Here is a 22,869-nt window from a genome sequence, read left to right as displayed (position 1 = left end):
AGCTCCAGTCCAGTGCAGTTAAGAGCATGTCCCTGTGTTTAACCCTTGCCAGTCCAGAGCCAATAACCGAATGATGGAAGAGCTGAGGCAGCTAAAGGATTTTTTTAGAATTGGATCAAAGTTTGAAGCAGCTCAGTAATAATGTTAACCAGATGTGCTGTTCAGGAAAGTTTCAGACCTCAACATTGAGCAGTTGACAGTTATTTGCGACCAGTACTGCCGTTCCCTATACGCATATTACGCAGTCTGCGTACGGCATCATCTCCAACTCCCAGAAACTCCACCAGCTGCCCTTACAATAACTGGCACGTTATTCAAGGACCCGAAAGCAGCCGTGGAACGCAGACGATCGCCTCGCACACGCATCACACAATCATCCGTATAGGGTGTATAGGGCCATATAGAGCTCTGTATAGGGCATCAATTTGGCCAGCGTCGGCCCTGTCTGTGCCTCCCTTGCCTAATATAAGTTCCTATGAATGAGCCTATAGCATTGTCAGCCCAGGTGCTACATCATTATGTCTGTGAGTGCCAAGCTAAGTTAGCTGTCAATTAACCAGAAGTTGCCAGGTCAGAGTAGACAGTCTTCCCTACAACCCCTTCCTCCGTTTGTGGTGCCAACCCCTCGATCTCAGCTGAACAGCCTATTGAGTTCTAAGTTAAGTTTCTCAGATAATCAAGCACCTTCATGCGGGGTAAACTAATTCACAGATAATGTCCTTCCATTTTGAAGCAGCATATGACCCAGAGTCTCTTTATTAGCCAGACAGCTAATCCTCACTTCTGTTCAATGAAGAGCTACTTATATCAGTTAACCAACCCATCTCCCAGCCTGTTCCAAACATGTAGTCTGAAATGAAGCACCAGCCATCAGGTATGATACTCATGCCTAGTTTTGAAGCACAATCATTGATGATGCATATTCAACCCATGCATCAAGTGTCATTCCCAGGATTCAGGACTATGCCAGGTCTCTCCATTCCACACCAATCACATTTTGTTTTCCTGCAGGCCAGGAGGGTTATCTGACTCATAACCAATACCTTCCAGTCTAGAGTCATGCTTCAAGCAGCATCTCACACTCTGCAGATCAAGTCAACCAGGCTGGTAGTCAGTTGCCTGTTTTGGCCATTTTTCAGGCCCATGATATGACCAGTCAGTCACCTGCACCCATTTTAGTGTATAATAGCCATTCAGCCAGCTGTGCATGGCAGCCAAATCAAGTCAGTAGCCCCAAGTAATTTTACAGTTTTTTTCTGCAGCCCAACCTTCTATACAGCGTAACCAGACATCCTTTTCATAACCTACTTCCACAAGTCAGACCTTCTTAGATGCAAAAGGCTGTCTCCAGGCCTTGACCTGGTTTATCTTGAATGTTCCCCTAGTCCTGTTCACTTTTGCTCTCTGTTTGCTCAAAATAAGGTGAGACTGCGTTTAGCTATTATGCTTTGGCCACTAGGGGAGCAATGAACCTTTTGAGCTCTCGCCACTGTGTTTGATTAATGACCTAGTTCACCTGTGCCTAGGTTTGTCATCTGTATTTAAACCCAGTCTTTTCAGTTGTTATTTGCTCAGTCTTCTCTTGAATTAATTCAGCCTCAGTTCTTTCCCTGTGCTATATGCCTGTATGGTCTTACGCTTTATATATATATATATATACACATATATATATATATATATACATTTTCTTTTGGAATTTTTCCCTTATTTTGGTGCCTCTCCATGTGGATTATATACTTTTGTTTAAGTATTGGAATTTCCTTTTATCCGAAGACTGATTTGTGCCTTGTATCTCATCTTGAAATTAAATGTTGTACTCAGTAAAGACATTGAACAGTACACTGTCTCCAGCGTTGTGTCTACATTTGGGTCCAGAAACCAAAGTGTTTCCAGTAGCTCAGGGGATAAGACTAATATCATTTCCTGTTAGAGACCTGGCTTTGAGCCCTGAATCAGTTACTCACTATTACAAAACCTTTATTTCTATGATCTTCACCATGACCAAATCACTGTCGGGAAAAAAACTTTTATATAAATTGTATTTTTTATTTTATATATTTATAATATAAGAAGTATCATAAAGTTGTGGAGATAGGACACAGTATGGGAAAAAGTGGGACAGATGGGGGAATTTAGCCCGGGTCGTCCCCATGATAAAAAGCCATACCAACTTTACAGTGAGGCAGATGCTATTTACATAGTCACAGCCTTGTAGGAAGCACTATGTTGGGTCAAGCTTCTTGACAAATGCTCTGAAACACTCATCCTCCACCACTGAAAATGGCTGTAAATCCTTAATGATTATGTCCACTTATCCCTCATCAATGTCCTTTTGAATGTCACACAAATCTGGAATGGGTGGTTTTGGAAATGGATATATTTTTTCTTGGAACATACAAGAAATATATCTATATGGTCATGTTTGATTAAAAACTTTGTTTGATAAGCCTATGTTTAATTCACTGTTTTTTCAGGTTTGGTGACATGAAAGGTGGTCCCCTATGGACCAGCTGCCACTGAAGGAGGTTATACACAAGGCCTGAGTAGGGGGGTGTTAGGGGATGCCATCCCACTTGTTATAATAACCATCCTCTTTGTAAAACCACCACCACCACCTTTACCATCCCCTTTAGATCAATTGTGTCATGTATTACTTTAAAATATTAAAATATTTTAATTCTCTATGTTTGATAAACATACTTCAAAGAATGGTGATTAGCTTGATCAGAATTACATTTCATCATATTTGGGGTTTCCAGATATCAGGAGAGGAAATTTCCCAATCAGTTCTAAACACATTCTCAGTTTGGAAATATTCTTCCAGTGTTTTTAGCAATCTGCCAACCATGGGCACATGAGCTCTCTCTCCGCTGCAAAAAGGTGCTGGTGTTCTTAAAACACCGGCAATCAGGTATGTTGGACTTTTCAAAAATGACCAAGAGAACAGTTACAACATATACAACTACACTTTCTTAGACCACTGTTTGAGCATCCTTCATAGAAACAGCCCAAACTTCCATTACTTGTTCAGTTATTGGAGTGGAAAAGATGCGTGTGTGACTGTGAGCGAGCGTTTGAGAGAAAAACATTTTATGAACTTGATGTGGATTTTTTCCCCCACAAAATTCAACATAAAACATAGAGGGTAAAAGGTGCATATTATGGCCACAAATAAGTTTTAGCACCAATAATTTAGCGCCTTGCCATTGATACAGAATGTAAACATTACAAATTACACATAATCTACTGCACACAGTATATAAACTTTCAATCATCATCGAGTGGTTACAAAAGTTACTTTTACTGATCTCATGTGGATTCAATTCATAGAATGAGGCAGAAAGCAGGTTTTTTACATGTAGCATGGAAAAATGACAGCTGAAGTGACATCTTCGTCTTTTCTCTATAGTAAACATATTAAATACACAACAGACTGTTTGGAAAATATATAACAACACAAATATTGCTGTAATCATTCATTTATTCCATACATTTTCCATCAGTCAATATGATATTTTTATGCTTTACACATAAGTTACAAGGATAATACGTCATGGCATGCAGAATTCCCTTTTTTACAGAGTAAAACTGGTGAATTATCGAAGCTGGAGTCCACCTTGCTAATGATGTATATGTTGTCATGATTTAATAAGGAATGTAGTAATAACATACATTACATGAAAACAATACAGACTGCAAGGCCACCAGCGATCTTTGCGTACAAATCGACCACTGCTTATACAGTATAATTGTTTGAACATTTTTATCACAGAAATTATTTTGCTTAGAAGCCTTTCAGTTTCATGGAAATGTTCAGTTAATGATGTTATGAAATATTTTGTACTTTGTAAAGTTTTTTCTATGTGCAGTAAAGTGTATTGGGATTTCTGATGTTGACCATTTGGGATTAACTGTTGACATAATCAGACCAGGGGCGTTTCCAGCATTGAAGGACATCCGGGGCTTATCCCAGACCATTTTATTTTCACACTAGCAACCACTTCTCTGTAGTCCAAAGCTGGTGAGAGGGTATTCTTTGAGTTTTGCTCTGACTGGGCCTGTTTCTACAGTTCCTAAATCTTCCACTCTAGTACTATCCTCAACATCCTCTCTCCTCCCTGAATCATCTGTGATGCAAAAGAACAGATACAGCACATAACTTATTGCAAATCAGCTTCAAACAACTAATTCATCAAGTGCTACATATGTCAAATTGTTGACCAATACCATTGAAGAAAATGTATTGGGAAGAGCAGATCAGTGGTTGATTCTTGAATTTTCATGTACATTACCATAAATTCATCACAAAAGAGTTATATTATAGTGAGTAAAGTGAGGTAAAAAAAAATATTTAATATAAATAATTTATATTTTTTGACATAAATAGTCAAAATGATGCAGCAGATCCTAAGTTAAAGCTATACATGAATGACTTTAGTCTAAGTTAATTGACACACCATGGCATTGAACTGTATATAATTCTCAATGTTCATCATTGGGATAAACAATGTTTCACTTTTAACTTTCTCTAAAGTAAAGTGACTTATTAATTGATTCTGGCACAGCTGCTGCTGCTCCTCAGTCTGTTGCTCATCTTTGCTAACCTCTACAAAACCATTTAATCAAATCAAAGTGTATATTTACTACAAACTAATATCACAAAACAAGTCACACAGACATTTTATGTTAATGCTTATTGGTTATCCTTAGAGAAAACAACACCTGATAAACAAGTTAAGTATTCAGTGCAGTGGAATAAAACTAGTGTTTCTGGCTACCTACTGCATGAACAATAGCAAGGTTATGTAGCCTACAGTTTTCTAGAAATGGGCACACTTATCTCAAAATGTGTAGCCGTTGTTTATCTTCAAATGCGATGATAAGCACGCTGGTCCAAGTGCTAACGTAGCCTATGGAAATAACTTGCCTACTGTGGGTGAAAGTCAGCCAGATGATGATCTTCAGACTTTAAGGACAAAAACAAATGTGAATTCTTACCCACTGACTTCTTTCGGAAAAATTCCCAAAGCCTCATTTGCTTCATTTTTGCTGTCTTTCCTGCTAACTTCTGTTAACTAGCCACTAAGTAACGTTAGTTGATGTCAACGACTGTGCAAGCTCCTCCCCTACCTGCTGCATATTCAACAGAGAGGAAGAAATGGAGTAGCCCATAGGCTACCGACAGCAAAAAAAATTATTCTATAGGCTAGATTATTTTTAAGACGATGTCTATTTTTACAGGCTGTATGCAGTATGTGCAAAGCCAAAGCACAATGAAATAAGGCAATTTATGATTTCGGGGGTTTACATAGGCTATTGTCCGGTTTCATTTTTGTCAGTCAACTTTTCAAAATACATTTGGGGCTACACTCAAAGCATTCGGGGCTGAAGCCAATGCAAAATCGGCTGACGCCGCGTCTGAATCAGACTAGATAAAAGACAGACTGTTTGTCGGCTTTTATAGTTTTCCTCGCTCTCATTATTGCTCGTTTGCCAATGATTACTCGTCCACGTGCTAATGGTGGCACACATGCCTGAGGTTGCCAACCCCACATTTAGATCTAAACAAAAGAGCAAAAGACCACAAACAAAGAGTATCAATGCAGTGCAGACAAACTGCAATGCCACTTTCTATTTGTGGTTAGGAAAATGGTGAGAACGGAGATACTTAAATGTATAAAGACATGAGAAAAACTACGAACTTGGTTTAAGGTTAAAACTTCAGTCTAGACAAAGGTAAAACTCATTGTCTGACGAGTGACCAAACCAATGGAACACTTTCTGGTTGAGTTTAAGTTAAATTTCTTTCTGATGTGAAACGTTTGATTAATTTATTAGTAATAAAGAAGGGTAAGTCCAATGTTCATGTCATATCCATCTGTTTACTGTATATTAGAGTAACAGACAGGTTATCTTATTCAACTTTTGAACAAGGTGAAGGATATTTTAAAGTTATCACTGAGGACTCGAGACTTTGTATGATTTTTCCATTTCAATTTGAATTAGCTACAATTTTCCCTCATTTCTGATTCATTTCATGACAGTGTATAAACTATTTAAGGAAACAACATGCCGTTTTATGTTATTGCAGAGCGTAATTTGTGTGATCCTGCTATAAAATACTCTTCAAATATTTGTATTTAATTACAATATACTTAATAGGTCACTTGCTTCCCTTCTCATGACCTCTGACATTAAACTACTGCAAAGATTTCAAGTGTTTCATGAGTATCAGTTCAAATTGAGTCACATCAATGAGAATAAGTTACATGTGCATTGAGTACCTTTCTCACAGTTCATTTTCATATATAATTTTTTTAATTTAAATTTTGACTTGCTCTAGAAATAAGAGGGAACCAGCACCAAATACACAAACACCAGCATTGTGGGACTCTTCAACATGGTAAACTGAACCCACAACATGTATTTTTACATTTTTATTTAAATTAATTTTTTTAAGTGATTTGATTTACAGGGACAGTCGGGGTGTCCTCAGAGTTTAACAAATGTCAGGATTTACGACATTGTGATGGCATTTATGTCCCCCATAATGTATGTAAAAACCAGAACACACACACACAACATTTTAAAATTCATCAGACAGCATGAAATACAGAACTTCACACTTTTAAATTTGTTCAAAAATAACACGTTATTGAAAGAGGCTAAAGATATTATCAACTTAAGGCGGACATTATCAATCTATTGTCATTTCACCGATATTGTTTTCCTGGAAAGACACTGACACACTGATACGTAGTTATTCACAATGACCAGAGAAGGAAAGACATTCTCAAACAGTCACAAACAGTTTCAACCAGTCATTTCTAAGTAAATTATTACTGAAAACAGAAGAGTCTTCCAAAAGAAAAGTTTTAGAGAAACAGACTTCCCAGTATTAAAAGAGCTTCTTAAAGAGATAGTTCATCTAAAAATGAACATTCAGTCATTGTTTACTCACCCCGGTGTTGTTATAACCCCATATTACTTTCTTTTGTTTTCTTAACACAAATGGAGAGGTTATACTATGGCAGTTAGTGATCATCTCTTCAAGCTTCAAAAGAACACACAATAATTCATTCGACTTCTGAATGATACTTTTATGTGACATGTCTTGTTCTGAAGAAATGAGTTTCGATTTGTTGAGAAACCGTTATTCTCCTGTACGCGCTCATGAGTTCTTTGCATACGAGGTTATAACAACACAAACGTGAGTAAACAATGACTTTAAATTTCTTTTTTTTGGTGAACTAATCGTTTAAAATACATAAATATACTATATGAAGAATACTGAATGTAAAGCGTCTTTAGAGTACATCTACAGAAAACATGGACAATAAGAATATTGTCATCATACAACTGTTATACAGTACAAAGATCATGAGACAAAAGACATTTAGACATTTAGATGATGTTTTTGATACATTTTGATTAACTGAACTTTTAAATTAATAAATGATCAAAAACGTGACTCACTAAGATTAAAAGATTGTTTAAAAAAACAACAACAACAACAACAACAAAGAGAAAAGATTGCCAGTATGACATTGTGAAAGAAATGATAAACAGAGAGGTCATCAGGTCGGTCATACTCGTGTGTACATTATTTGGGCAGATGTAGAACAGTATATGTGCTGCTGACTCGACTGGATCAATATTTTTTATGTATCTGAGAAAAGTTCACCTCAGTAAACTGAAAGAGCAATGGGGAAAAACGTTATTAGCATATTCAGCACAGATGTTTCATAATAACAAATGCTTGAATAATAGCGCAAGACTCTCCAATAAATATCTGACATTTCAATTTCAAATGACCAATTATCACATAATTCAAAGAATGAAATAATTCACCTGTAATTGCCTGTAATCTATGACTTGTGTCTGTTGTAGATTGGTATTATGAAGATGTGATTGTTCTCCAGATCTTTTCTTTCCACCAACAAAAACTAAGAATTAAATAAACAATGAAAAATGTTTTAACACGACTAAAGATTATGGATTTTCATTTCCAAAATAATCATATTAATTAGCTGAAAAGACAAACTGCCAAATTATGACAAATTTACTGAACTTCCAATTCTGTACCAATATAAAAAAATTATATTTCTACAGTTAAAGAGCCTCAATATTAATAATAATAATAATAATAATAACAATAATAATAAAAAGCACTCACCTGTGATCACAATGAGCAGAACACCAGTTAACAGAGCAAATATGATGGTTAGAGTTTGCCATGTCTGATTGTGATGAATGTCTTTCACTTCTGTCTGATTCTGTTGAGTACACGACACTAATATGATCTCTGTTGTTGATTCTGCAAAGAGAAAGTGTGCAATTTGTTACAGTATTATGATTGTCAGTCTACTCCATTAAAGCATATTAATACAATTATTGTGTCTGAAAACTGAATACAAACACACATTGATGACTGCAGGAGCATTTACCAATGAGTTTGAGTCTGATGCCTTTGCTGAATTCTGGAGGTACTGAATCTTTCTTCATACAGTAATAAACTCCCAAATCATCAATGGTGACATTATTTATAAACAGATGACGGTGAGATTGCACTGAATATTTGTGTATGAATGTTTTATTGAAGAGAAAAAATGTTGTTGACACAGTGCGTAATATCATCACTGGAGGATCTGGAAGTTTCAGTAATAACAATAAATCACTCCTTCATCAAGATCACAGTTTATAGTCACATTCTGTCCCAAATCTGTCAGTTGATCTGTTTCAGTTTGACAGCATATAAATAGATCTGTGAGATTAAAAAACAATCAAACACATAATTAAGATTTGCTAATCATCTGTGAACCAGTGACATCAAAAACATTTCATATTTATGAAACAATGTAATAAACTCACATAGTTGCAGCTGTATGATCTTCATGCTGTTGCCTTGATTAAAACACTTGACTAATGAACTCTACTGCTGTTCTTGCAAGCAGAGGAAAAGTTTACCCACATCAACTAGAGGAAGTCTAAGTCAAGTTTGCTTTGACCACACTGTTCACGCTATTTCCAACTCCCAGGGTTGTGCGGATTACTTTATGAAAGTACTCTGGGCTGAATCCTAAATACTGTTTTTAAAATATTTTCCGTTAAATATTTTGAACCCGTCACATAAAAAGTAACATATTCAGAATACAAGAATACTTTTAGAATACATCTTTATAAAGACAACACACAACTGGAAGAATTACATGTGATATGTCAGTATTATCTTATCTGAACTGCTACATCTGCACTTTTAACTAATCGAAGTGAATCTGAATAGATTGTGCTTTAATTTAGATGTGGACACAAATGTTTATATTTTTGAAGATTAAGAAAAACAGAAGACAGTTTGTGCTCAATTACAATATTTTAATATTATAACAACATTTTAATATTTTTCTTAACTCATTATTTGATTGAACTGACAAAGCGTAATACATTTTGACACAAAATTAGATCAGAAATGCAAATAAACAATATTTATTTTCGAGATGATAACTGGATGCCATATGCAGAAATTAAATAAAATAGTGAGGTCATGTGACAACAATGAAGTAAATTAATGTTTTTAAATATTCTTGCTTGCATATTTACATATTAAGCCCTATTTATTGTTTTTATTTTCTATCTCTTTTACTAGCAACACTTTTATTTTTGGGTGCTTTTGATTCATTTACACTTTTTGATTTTTATTGTTGTTCTATATTTTAGTGAATATTATATTTTTTATATATTATTATATATAAAATATTTTTTTTAAAGTGATATATATTAGAAGGCCTGTATGTCACACTGAACTAGCCTCATGTATAAACCACACATTTTACAGAAGTTATTTACACAAGGTTTTTCTGTCGTTTTGAACATCTCTGATCAACTTCACATGATTTTTCCCTCTTTCAGTCTTTGCAGTACTTTCTCACATATTTTAACTGTTCATGGTATTATTGTCATTAATAACTGCTATTTCTCAACAGTTCTTTATTTGGCAGGTTTCTGATGTGGACGTGACTCACCAAATGCTTCTTGAGAGACATATGTATTTACACAACAACAATGGTGGGGAAACTTCATGCATGCAAATGTTATATTTTTAGAAATAACATCATGTCCCAGTCAAGTTTGATTCTGCTCCACAACATGTCCCAATCAATTCTGAGCTGGTTCCACAGCATGTCATAACCTTGCCTTCCGCAACTTCCTACTTCCTTCTTGCCTTTCCCAGAGTGAGCGTTGCCAGCCTCACCCATCCCAGAGCCTGTGTTGTCAGCCTCGTCCATCCCAGAACCTGCGTTGCCAGCCTCGTTCCATCCCAGAACCTGCACTGCCAACTTCTGCCTCCCGGAGGAGGAGAAAGGCTTCTGTTTCATGTCTCTGCACATGTACATGACACACAGGTTGTTTCCAAGTCTCTGCCCATGTTAACGACCACAGAGGTCATTTCCAAGTCTCTGCCATTGTTCATGACCACAGAGGTCATTTCCAATCTCTGCCAGTGTTCACGACCACAGAGGTATTTTCCAAGTCTCTTCCAGTGTTCATGACCACATAGGTAATTTCCAAGTCTCTGCCAGTGTTCATGACCACAGAGGTCATTTCCAAGTCTCTGCCAGTGTTCACGACTACAGAGGATGTTCCCGAGACTATGTCCATGCCTATGCCCACTATCACAGAAGTCGTGTCAGAGTCTCCCTTATGCCCACGACCACAGAGGTCATTCCCGAGTCTCAAAACATGCCCACGACCACAGAGGTCACTCCCAAGACTCTGCTCATGTTCACGACCACTGAGGTAATGAGCCTTCCACGACTCCGCCTTCCACGGCTTCACCCTCTGAGCCTGCTAAGGCTCAGTCTTCTACGGCTTCACCCCTCGAGCCTGCCACGGCTCCGCCTTCTACGTCTTCACCCCTCGAGCCTGCCACGGCTCTGCCTTCTACGGATTCACCCCTCGAGCCCGCCACGGCTCCGCCTTCTACAGCTTTGCCCCTCAAGCCTGCCATGGCTCCGCCTTCCATGGCTTCGCCGCTTGAGCCTCCCTTAGCTCTGCCTTCCATGGCTTCACCCTTTGAGCCTGCCACGGCTCCGCCTTCTGCTCTGGTCTTCTGGGTCTTCTGACCGTTTGCCTGATCTGGTCTGGTCTCCTTGGTCTCCTGGCTGTCCACCTGATCTGCTCTGTTCTTCTGGGTCTCCTGACCATCTGCCTGATCTGCTCTGGTCTCCTGGTCATCTGTCTGATCTGCTCTGGTCTCCTGACCGTCCGCCTGATCTGCTCTGGTCTTCTAGGTTTCCTGACCGTCTGCCTGATCTGCTATGGTATCCCTGGTCTCATGGCTGTCCGCCTGAACTGCTCTGGCTCCCTTGGTCTTCTGGCTGTCTGCCTGATCTGCCCTGGTTTTCTTGGTCCCATGGTCATCTTTTACAGTAAATATTTACAACAACATCCTATTCTGAAATTAAAGTCCAGTATGTTACTGGATTTTTATAGTGCATTTTATTTCAATATGGTTTGTTTATTTACAGTGAATTTACAGTGTTGTTTTAATCTGTTTGATATTTGAAACTGATGTTTGTTTGCCATTACTCTGATTTTCCATGCATTTTTTTTTTGCTCAGTCCATTTACCTCATTGTAATGATGAGTCAGATCAGCTAAACTTTGGACTAGCTCTATGTGTGTGTGTGAGTGTGTGTGTTTATGTACACTCACCTAAAGGATTATTAGGAACACCATACTAATACTGTGTTTGACCCCCTTTCGCCTTCAGAACTGCCTTAATTCTACGTGGCATTAATTCAACAAGGTGCTGAAAGCATTCTTTAGAAATGTTGGCCCATATTGATAGGATAGCATCTTGCAGTTGATGGAGATTTGTGGGATGCACATCCGGGGCACGAAGCTCCCGTTCCACCACATCCCAAAGATGCTCTATTGGGTTGAGAACTGGTGACTGTGGGGGCCATTTTAATACAGTGAACTCATTGTCATGTTCAAGAAACCAATTTGAAATGATTCGAGCTTTGTGACATGGTGCATTATCCTGCTGGAAGTAGCCATCAGAGGATGGATCCATGTTCTCATTCTGTTTACGCCAAATTCTGACTCTACCATCTGAATGTCTCAACAGAAATCGAGACTCATCAGACCAGGCAACATTTTTCCAGTCCTCAACTGTCCAATTTTGGTGAGCTCTTGCAAATTGTAGCCTCTTTTTAAATTTACATTTATTCATTTGGCAGACGCTTTTATCCAAAGCGACTTACAAAAGAGGAAGAACATCAGCGAATCATCTTAGGGAGACAGTGGTACAAAAAGTGCCATATTACAAAGTTTCACTATCATCATAATAGTATACAAAACTGATTTAAGTGCAACAAGAAATGTAAATATATATATATTCATTTATTTTGTATTTTTTTTAGTGACCGGTTAAGTGCTTTTGGAAAAGATGTGTTTTTAGCCGTTTTTTGAAGATAGAGAGTGAGTTAGCTTCCCGGATTGAGTTGGGAAGGTCATTCCACCACCGTGGTATGATGAAACTGAAAGTCCGGGAAAGTGTTTTGGTGCCTCTTTGTTTTGGTACGACAAAGCGACGTTCCTTAGCCGACCGCAGGCTTCTGGTGGGAACGTAGCTCTGCATAAATGTTTTTAGGTATGCTGGAGCAGACCCAGTGAATGTTTTATATGCCAGCATCAGGGCCTTGAATTTAAAACGTGCATGAACCGGCAGCCAGTGGAGAGAGACAAAGAGTTGTGCAACATGTGCTCTCTTAGGTTCATTAAAGACCAGACGTGCTGCTGCATTCTTGATCATTTGGAGAGGTCTAATAGCACATGCAGGAAGGCCTGCAATGAGAGCGTTACAGTAGTCCAGTCTAGTTATGACAAGGGACTGAACGAGCAGTTGTGTGGCATGTACAGAGAGGAAGGGTCTTATCTTCCTGATATTGTAGAGTGTAAATCTACAAGATCTTGCAGTTTTTGAAATGTGGTCTCTTTCAAATTTAGCTCATCATCAATGGTTACCCCTAGATTTCTGACCGTTTTGGAAGGCGAAACTGTAGTTGGACCCAGCTGCACGGTGATGTTGTGTTCAACAGCCGAGTTGGCTGGAAAGACAAGGAGTTCGGTCTTGGCAGGGTTGAGTTGAAGGTGGTGTTCCTTCATCCAGGCCGAGATGTCTGCCAGACAGGCAGCAATTCGAATGGTCACTGTGGTGTCGTTGGGCTGGAAAGACAAGTAGAGTTGCGTGTCATCAGCGTAGCAGTGGTAAGAGAAACCATGTGACTGGATGATGGGTCCCAGTGATGTTGTGTATATGGAGAAGAGAAGTGGCCCAAGCACTGATCCCTGAGGTACCCCAGTAAGTAACTTGTGTGGCTTGGATACTTCCCTCTCCATGCTACCTCAAAGGACCTTTCTGAGAGATAAGAGTTGAACCAGTCAAGCACAGTTCCAGTGATACCCAGTTTAGAGAGGGTGGAGAGTAGGATCTGATGGTTGACTGTGTCAAAGGCAGCAGAAAGGTCCAGCAAAATCAGAACGGATGATCTCGATTCAGCTCTCGCCTGTCTCAGCGACTCGATGACAGACAGCAGGGCAGTCTCAGTGGAGTGTCCACTTTTGAAGCCCGACTGATTGTCATCCAGCAGCTTGTTCTGTGAGAGATAGGCGGAGATCTGATTGAAAACTGCCCTTTCAAGTGTTTTTGCCATGAATGGGATGAGAGAGACTGGTCTGTAGTGTTCTATCTGTGTGGGGTTAAGTGCAGGTTTTTTCAGCAGTGGGGTTACTCGAGCCTGCTTAAATGTAGTGGGAAAAGTGCCTGCAAGAAGGGATGTGTTAATTTAGGGGTGTGTTAATTAGGACCACACCCCTAAATGCATTTCCTATTTGTAGTGGAGATGAGTGGTACCCGGTGGGGTCTTCTGCTGTTGTAGCCCATCCGCCTCAAGGTTGTGCGTGTTGTGGCTTCACAAATGCTTTGCTGCATACCTCAGTTGTAACGAGTGGTTATTTCATTCAAAGCTGCTCTTCTATCAGCTTGAATCAGTCGGCCCATTCTCCTCTGACCTCTAGCATCAACAAGGCATTTTCGCCCACAGGACTGCCGCATACTGGATGTTTTTCCTTTTCACACCATTCTTTGTAAACCCTAGAAATGGTTGTGCGTGAAAATCCCAGTAACTGAGCAGATTGTGAAATACTCAGACCGGCCCGCCTGGCACCAACAACCATGCCACGCTCAAAATTGCTTAAATCACCTTTCTTTCCCATTCTGACATTCAGTTTGGAGTTCAGGAGATTGTCTTGACCAGGACCACACCCCTAAATGCATTGAAGCAACTGCCATGTGATTGGTTGATTAGATAATTGCATTAATGAGAAATTGAACAGGTGTTCCTAATAATCCTTTAGGTGAGTGTATATATATATATATATATATATATATATATATATATATATATATATATAGTATGGCCAAAAGTTTGGAATAATGTACAGATTTTGCTCTTATAGAACGAAATTGGTACTTTTAATTACCAAAGTGGCATTCAAATGATCACAACGTATAGTCAGGACATTAATAACGTGAAAATTACTGTTACAGTTTGAAAATACATTAATAAAAGAGTTCTTGTCAAAAAATCCTTCATGTGCAGCAATGACAGCTTTGCAGATTCTTGTTATTCTAGCTGTCAGTTTGTTCAGATACTCAGAAGACATTTCACCTCACACTTCCTGTAGCACTTGCCATAGATGTGACTGTCTTGTCGGGCACTTCTCACACACCTTACAATCTAGCTTATCCCACAAAAGCTCAATGGGGTTAAGAGCCATAACACTCTTTTCCAATTATCTGTTGACCAATGTCTGTGTTTCTTTGCTCTCTCTAACCTTTTATTTTTTTATTTCTGTTTCAAAAGTGTATTTTTCTTTGCAATTTTTCCATTAGGCCTGCACACCGCTGTACATGAAACTGTGTATATGTGAATACTTTTATTTTGGGGATGTGTCTTTTGTGATTTCTGACACTAGTGTGTTTGATGTCTAGATCGATTATTCCCATTTGTCCCCTGTTTTCTTCAATGTTCTTATTACAGCACGAGTGTTTGCCCCATTGACTTAACTGCTCTTAAATGTCAAATGTGTAAACTGAATATTCTGGCGAGTTTTGTTTCCATTTGTATCATGCTGGTATATATTGGATCTCTGTTTAAGTGGCATTTTACTTTGGATGTTGTTTTTCTTAAATGAAAATACAGCAGTTGGGAACAAGAAAGTACCTGATCAAACCAGTTAATTCACCTGTTACCACATGAAGTACATTTGAATTAAGTTATCATGTTTTCAGTGTGTTAATATCTGCATTTTATGAATCTATTATTTTATTAATTTATTAGTCTTGTTGCAAATTGATTAACACAATGGTCCTCTGATCTCTGACATTCTGAAAGTTGTAGTAACTATTACTACAACAAACACAGGACAGGGCTTTAAAACTAGTCTGACAACTAGTGCATAACAAAGATTCCAACAATGAGTCACAACAACAGCCATGTAAAAAAAATGTGTGATTGAACAGTGCCATCACACATTTTTCTTACATGGCTGTTGTAGTGATAATGTTCTAGCTCCCTATCCGTCACTCACTCGACGTTGTGTCAAAGTAGTGACACTAGGGGTCACTCTTGGGAGCCCCAAACACCTCTGATCTTGAGAAAAGGCCAATGGGAATCCCCCCGGACATAGAGGTATAAAAGGAGCTGGCTCGCAACCACTCATTCAGATTTTTTCTTCGGAGACGAACGGTTGATTCACGGAGAGCTGAATTCCACTGACGGTCAATTCACCTCACTAAGAAGTGTATGCTGTTGGATATATGCCGCATTTCAGCAGCTTTCTCTCCCTCTGTGCGGCTGATGCAGAGTAAGCCCCTCGGTGCTTCGACAGCTAAAAGAGTATATATTCTTGCAAATAAAAGAGTATATTTCCTCTAAAATAGTGCGCACTGATGGATAGTGTCTTTTTAAAGATGCCTTTCCGTCTGTGTGTAATTCATGGTTGCGGTCGCTATCTCTGCTTCTGACGGTCACGATCGCTGCCTCACGTGCCTGGGCCGTATCACGTTGAGGCAGCATTCGTGAATGGCTCATGTTCTCATTGCGAGAACATGACCATGGCAAAGTTTCTGTCTTGGCTTTCCTTCTTCCGGGGGAAAGCCACTCCAGCCGCCCCCAGTGCCGGGCTTTCTACCTACAGGTACGAGGCCTGATCGGTTGAGGCTGGAGGCAATTTGGGGACTCCAATGGGTGCGGCTCTGCTGGATAATCCCACGAGGACCGCCCTTTCCCCAGAATACTTGTCTGAACAGGTTGAGTTCCCAAGAGTTCTCGGTAATGAAGAAGCAGATAGAGGCGATACAGCACTTCTTGCCCCATTGTTACGCAGACTGAATTGCGTAACCGAGTCTGATGGTCCGGGCCAGCCAGCGAGACGGGTTGGGAAGTGAAAGCCACGCATCCAATCTCCGTGCTAGGGGCACCAAAGGGACGGTTATTTTTGATGTACACGGCAGGGCTTCGCAGCGGGGTGGAGCAGGTAGTACGCCGTTGGGAGGCCCGAGGCTCTGGTGCTGAGAAAAGACTCAAAGCACTTACCTTGCTCCGCACATACGGCAGGGGGCGGGTTGATGACTGAGGAGGAGGTCCTGTAGTGGCGTCCTCTGGACTCGCCAGAACCGGCCGGCCTGGGAACAGTCGTGGGGCTGACGGCAGGCCTGGGGCCGTGTCCAGCGTGCTGGGACTGTTGAGATCTGGGGGCAAAGTGCCGTGAGAATGGCATTTAAGGGCCAGATGACCCAGAGACAAAGGAAATAGCTCTTTTATTGAGAATTTGGGTACTGCTGCCCCGGATAAGGGGAGCGGCAAAAGAAAAGTTTTGAAAAGAAAATTCTCCTCCCGGCCCTCCACCGGGGGACGGAGTGGTCTTACCATCTCCGGAGCTAACGTCTTGGGCTCTGGGTTGTCCATCTCAGGAGCGCCTGGGAGCCTTCCGGGTCCTCGAGGGGGTCTGTGAGACGGGGGGCGTCTGCTTCCTGCAGAGCGCTCGACACATGGGCTGAGAGCTGGGCCCAGGTTGAGGCGGAGAAGCTTGGCGTTTCCTCGCAGGGGGAGCCCTCGGCGAGCAGACGGGGCAGGGCCCAGGGTGGCAGGTTTGCGGCGGGGCAGGATATGTGATATCGCCTCCATCTGTTTCTTCACCGCGGAGAACTGCTGGGTGAAGTCCTCGACGGTGTAGCTGAAGAGACCGAACTGGGAGACTGGGGCGTCGAGAAAGCGAAGCTTGTCGGTCTCACGCATCTCGACCAGGTTCAGCCATAGGTGTCGTTCCTGGACCACGAGGGTGGCCATCGCCTGCCCGAGTGACTGCGCCGCACCCGCTGCCATCCCCGAATCGCTTCCAGCGCCACTCGCACTGTCCTCAATCCCGTGGGAAGGAGCAATGCAAGGGCGGCTGGAGTGGCTTGCTTACGGTTGTAAGCAAGCCGCGACCGCAACGTTGTCATGGTCATGTTCTCGCAGTGAGAACATGAACCATCCACAAACGCAGCTTCGGTGTGATCGCTGCCCAGACACACGAGACAACGCCTGTGGCCGTCTGAAGCGGAGAGCACTCTACTGCATCCAGGAACTACACAGGGGCGGAAAGGCATCTTTACAAAGACGCGTCCTGAAAAGGACGTTCAACGCCGCTGTGTATTTGCTCTTTTAGAGAAAATTACTCTTTTAAAAGAAAATCACTCTTTTAAAGAAAATCACTCTTTTAATAACTCGTTTGAGTTTTTTTTTATACTGCGCTGTCGAAGCGCCCAGGGGCAATATGCACTGCCGTGCAAGGAGAAGAATCGCCGCTGTAATGCGCCCTCAATCCAACAGCATGCAGTAGCGTCAGAGGAATACAGGAACGGGTGTGTTTCACACGAACAGCATGCACAACCATCGGCTCCGAAGAAAATTTCTGAATGAACTCTTGTATTTGCCTCGCCTTTATACCCGTATATCCGGGGGCGGGGTATGCAAATACAGACTGCCAACTTCTCATTGGCCTTTTTTCAATGGATCAGAGCCATATTCAGTGCTCAAGTGAGACCCCTAGTGTCGCTTCTCCGACACAACGTGGATAGACGGGGAACCCTACTCGCATCAACTGAGGAGTTACCATGATGCTGATGGAACTAATCAATGCCCATCTGCCCAACATCCAAAAACCACATAAACGTATAGGCCAGAGCCCCCTTGACGAGACGGGGAGGTGGCCACCTCTTATGTTTGACCTTCATCACAAAGAGTGATCAGTGAGAACAGTGAGAGAGAGAGAGGGAGAGAGCCACACACAGCTTCCATGTTTGTGTCTTTTTAAGTTTTCATTAAACATTATTGTGATAGTTCATATGGTTCCTGCCACCTCCTTTCCCATTTTAACTAACCCTGTTACAGTGATGAAACATATATATACAACATCATGTAATTTGATGTGTTGCCATGACAACATTATTTAAGATATCAAGAATCTCTTCACAAGTTTAAATCAGCTGTGTCCTGACATTATTCTAAACAATTTTTAAGCAATTCAGGTAAATATAAGGGGACTATTTTAAAGTCTGTTATTAGAGCCTCAATTCCTGCTGCTAGTTGGTGGCACTATAACCTTGACCCACAATAGCCACATCCATGTGGTCAACCCCAAGACCAAACATCTCAAACAGCTCAGATCTAAATCACACAATGCATGCAGAATATATGCAACACTTCCTGTTTTCCATTTTATGCCATTAATTTATTGCCTCACCATGGCAACAATATATAAAAATCTGTTCACAATTTAGCATCTTCAAGGTCTTGGCCTAATGTTGCCTAAATTTAGTGACAGTAAAAAATGGCCGACTTCCTGTTGGGTGGAGCTAAATACTGTTAAGTTGTCTGGCTTGATGAGAACAATATATTTACCACGTTTGGTGACTGTAGATGAAACTGACCCTACGACTTTAGTCAAAAGGTGGTCGCTACAGAGCCCGCTTTACACGCCCATGTGCGTACTTTTGCCCAGGTCTAATGGCAGACAACTCTGATGTGTGTGCAAAATGTAATGATCCTTAGAAGAACAATAGGGTCTTCGCACTTTCAGTGCTTAGCTAATTAATAATAATAATAGCTAATTTAAATTGAGTTATTGCCATCAGGAGCCATACATTCAGCCAGGGCTTAAATTGGGCTGCAACGTTTCAACACCTTTGCTTGTTTGTCAGTCTATTCTATTTCTTTATGCTCCTAAATGGGATTTGTCTGACACATTTCATATACTGTATTTCTGTCCATTTTACGAGTATACTTGCTCAGAAAACTTTCAAGTTCATTATGCTGCTTCGCTCTAGTCTGTTCTGCATGCTGGTAGAGGCAGCTCTTCAAGAGTGGCACGAGACCGCATGCCTCTGCATACAAACGTGCATCCTGATTCTCTATCATTCTGTGGTCTGATATCTAATTAATAGAAATCACAAAATAGCCCACTGTACAGAATCACATGCTCACTCATTTCTGAGATCAATATGCAATTTTTCTTAGTATATTGCAAAGCTTTATTCTCTGAAGAATGTACATTTACTTTTAAATTGAAAAATAATTGGATAGTTTAGCATGTTCAAAGGCAAGATGATGCCTTACCTCAGACATGAATATAAACTTGTCCCAGCTGTCATCTGATTTGTATAAAATACATAAAATACATCTGATATCATTATTAAAAAACACATGTTTTGTAACTTAATGTAAAATAGTAAATCAAATAACGATTTTCACAATAATGACAGAAAAATTATATAACAGATATGTCAGAGATTCAGCTGAGAAAAATATGTATTCTATGAAATACCATACAGGCCTATGAATATATATATAATATTATATGTAATCTTTGTTGCACTTTCTTTGGTGAAGCCTAATTATCTGGCCAATCATGTATAAGTAATTATGATGTAAATTTATTAATTCAAGCATTTATTTGTATTTGTACTAACTGTATTTTAGAAGATCAACAATATCATCATCAACAACAGCACAACAATAACAATCTGATGTCCCATTAATTATAACATCTACAGTGATTTATCTGTGAAAGTGTTTTATTATTGGTAATTGAATAAATTATGCAAATTGCTTTACATTTCATGGTGCTTTGAAGATTGGGGGTTCAAGCCCCAGCACTGCCAAGATACCACTGTTGGGCCCTTGAGCAAGACCCTTGACCCTATCTGCTGGGCGCTGTTTCATGGCTGACCCTGCGCTCTGACCCCAGCTTAGTTGGGATATGTGAAAACAACTGCATTTCATTGGCTCTGTACCTGTACTCTGCACAATGACAATAAAGTTGAATATTAATCTTAAAAGTGGACGGAACCTTATAGTTACCGCAGGTTAAAGGAAAGTCCTAATTTGCCCTATCAATATTGACACTGAATAAAAGCAACTTGTTAGTGCTGCTGAAGCTAAATTTATTGAAAATGAAAGCAAATTCATTATGCAAATAATAAAAAATAAAAGCTTGCTTAGTGTATGTTCTCTTCCTTTCACATTCTTTTGTGGTCATGATTGATGAAACCACAGGAAGATCTGCATTCCTGTCATGTTGTTCCAGCAACTAAAGTAAATCAAGACATTACAGTGTCAAAGAACTTGGTATGGCTTTACTATTCCTCTGTGAAAAAATGATACACATTCAATTTGTTGATTTGAAGAACCAATAATTTAACATCAAAAACTTTATTCCATCTTAAAAGAACTAAAGAATATAACCACCTCACAATCCTACACAACAGGGCTCTAAAGAAGAGTGCTCTGTCCTCAAAATATGGTGCTTTCAAGAACTGCTTAAGAGCCTTTTTAGGGGGTGGTTAAATATGAATGATCAATAATAGAACAAAAACAGACATGCAACAAAGCAGTCTAGTGAAAGGTTGCACTATCAACAACATTATATACAATTTGTATAGAAAATACACGTAGACCTCAATAATTAATTTATTTATATATACAGTATATTAAACTTAGAATTATTAACTCCCTAGTGACTTTATTGTGGGAGTTCTGGCTGGATTGTTTTTGGCGGGCATGGCTGATGATGCTAAGTTTGTTCTGGTGTTGCCAACGCGGACCATCGCCTACTCAAGGGATTTTTACTCGAGGTGGATGGATGGATGGATGGATGGATGGATAACACATAAAAGACTCCTCATTTTCCATAGAACTTATTGCATTCATGAGCAGAATAGCATCTCAAAATGCCACAACAGCAGAAGACCACGTCGGGAACTTTATCGGGACCAAAATGTTCCAAAAAAATCAATAATGAGAACTTTGAATATGCGTCATCTTTGTCCAAACTCTTCACAAAGTGTGGAAAATTCCACCTCAGTATACTGGAATTAAAATGGGGCAACCAGTATTAGCACATACCATCTGAGCTATGATCCAATCAATGTTACTGTATATTTTATTATAGTCCGGAATAACAGCTATAAAGATCAGCAATAAACCTATGAATTAATGCAGTGATGTATACAAATGTTAATGACTAATTAAAATGTTGCATAATTTACCTGTACTTGGCTCAGCTCTTGAGATTGTTCTAGAGCAATACATTTAGTCTGTAATTCTGTTCCTTGAAGTTTTACACTTTTTCCAAAGTAACAACATAAACAACCTACCAGAGAAGAGAGTTGTGTTAATATTACAGATGAAGCCACAAATACTGTACATTTCATTGAATCTAAGTTTACTCACCAGTGACAATGATCAGAACACCATTCAGCAGAGCAGATATGAGGACGATAATAACATGCCATTGTGTCTCACTCTGCTCAATATACTGTACTACTGTATGTGTCCGGCTCTCTGTTAACTCAGTTGGTTGAGTTGGTTCTGAAAGGAAAGAATGAGATCATAATCGACTACAGAATTGACCGTAATTTTAGTCTATTTACATATTTAAGCATATTAAATGATTGCAGTTTTAAAACAACTACAGAGTCATATAGGGGATTAATTTTCTTACAACTTAAAGATGAAAATAATGATAATTTAAAGAAGTAGTGATTCAACAAATGTTTATAATCATAAAACAGAATATCAATGTTGTGATGACTGCAGGAGCATTTACCAATGAATTTGAGTCTGGTGCCATTGCTGAATTCTGGAGGTACTGAATCTTTCTTCATACAGTAATAAACTCCCAAATCATCAATGGTGACATTATTTATAAACAGATGACGGTGAGATTGCACTGAATATTTGTGTCTGCATGTTTTATTGAAGCATAAAAATGTATTTGACAAAGTGCGTAATATCATCACTGGAGGATCTGGAAGTTTCAGTAATAACCAATAAATCCCTCCTTCAAGATCACAGTTTATAGTCACATTCTGTCCCAAATCTGTCAGTTGATCTGTTAAAGTCTCTGCAGCTTGACACCATATTAAAAGATCTATGAAATATTAATAAAAAAGTTCACTTTAAATAATAAATATGTCCTGTAATCAATACACTGGTAATCAATAACATCAAAAACTATTTATGACATGGTTTACTTGGCAAATTAAAAATAAAATATGACATGTAATAAACTCACGGAGTTGAAGCAGATTGATCCTCATGTTGTTGCCTTAATTAAAACACATGACTACAATTAACTCTGCTGCTGTTTTAGTATGTGTGCAGTAGGCTAAAGTTTAGCCACAACGACAAGCGGAAGTTGAGTTTGCTCTGACCACAATACACTTGCTATTTACTCTTAATACCCCATCACAATCATC

This window comes from Xyrauchen texanus, chromosome 50 (assembly GCF_025860055.1).
Source record: "Xyrauchen texanus isolate HMW12.3.18 chromosome 50, RBS_HiC_50CHRs, whole genome shotgun sequence".
Lineage (NCBI taxonomy): Eukaryota > Metazoa > Chordata > Actinopteri > Cypriniformes > Catostomidae > Xyrauchen > Xyrauchen texanus.
This window is presented reverse-complemented; position numbering follows the sequence as displayed.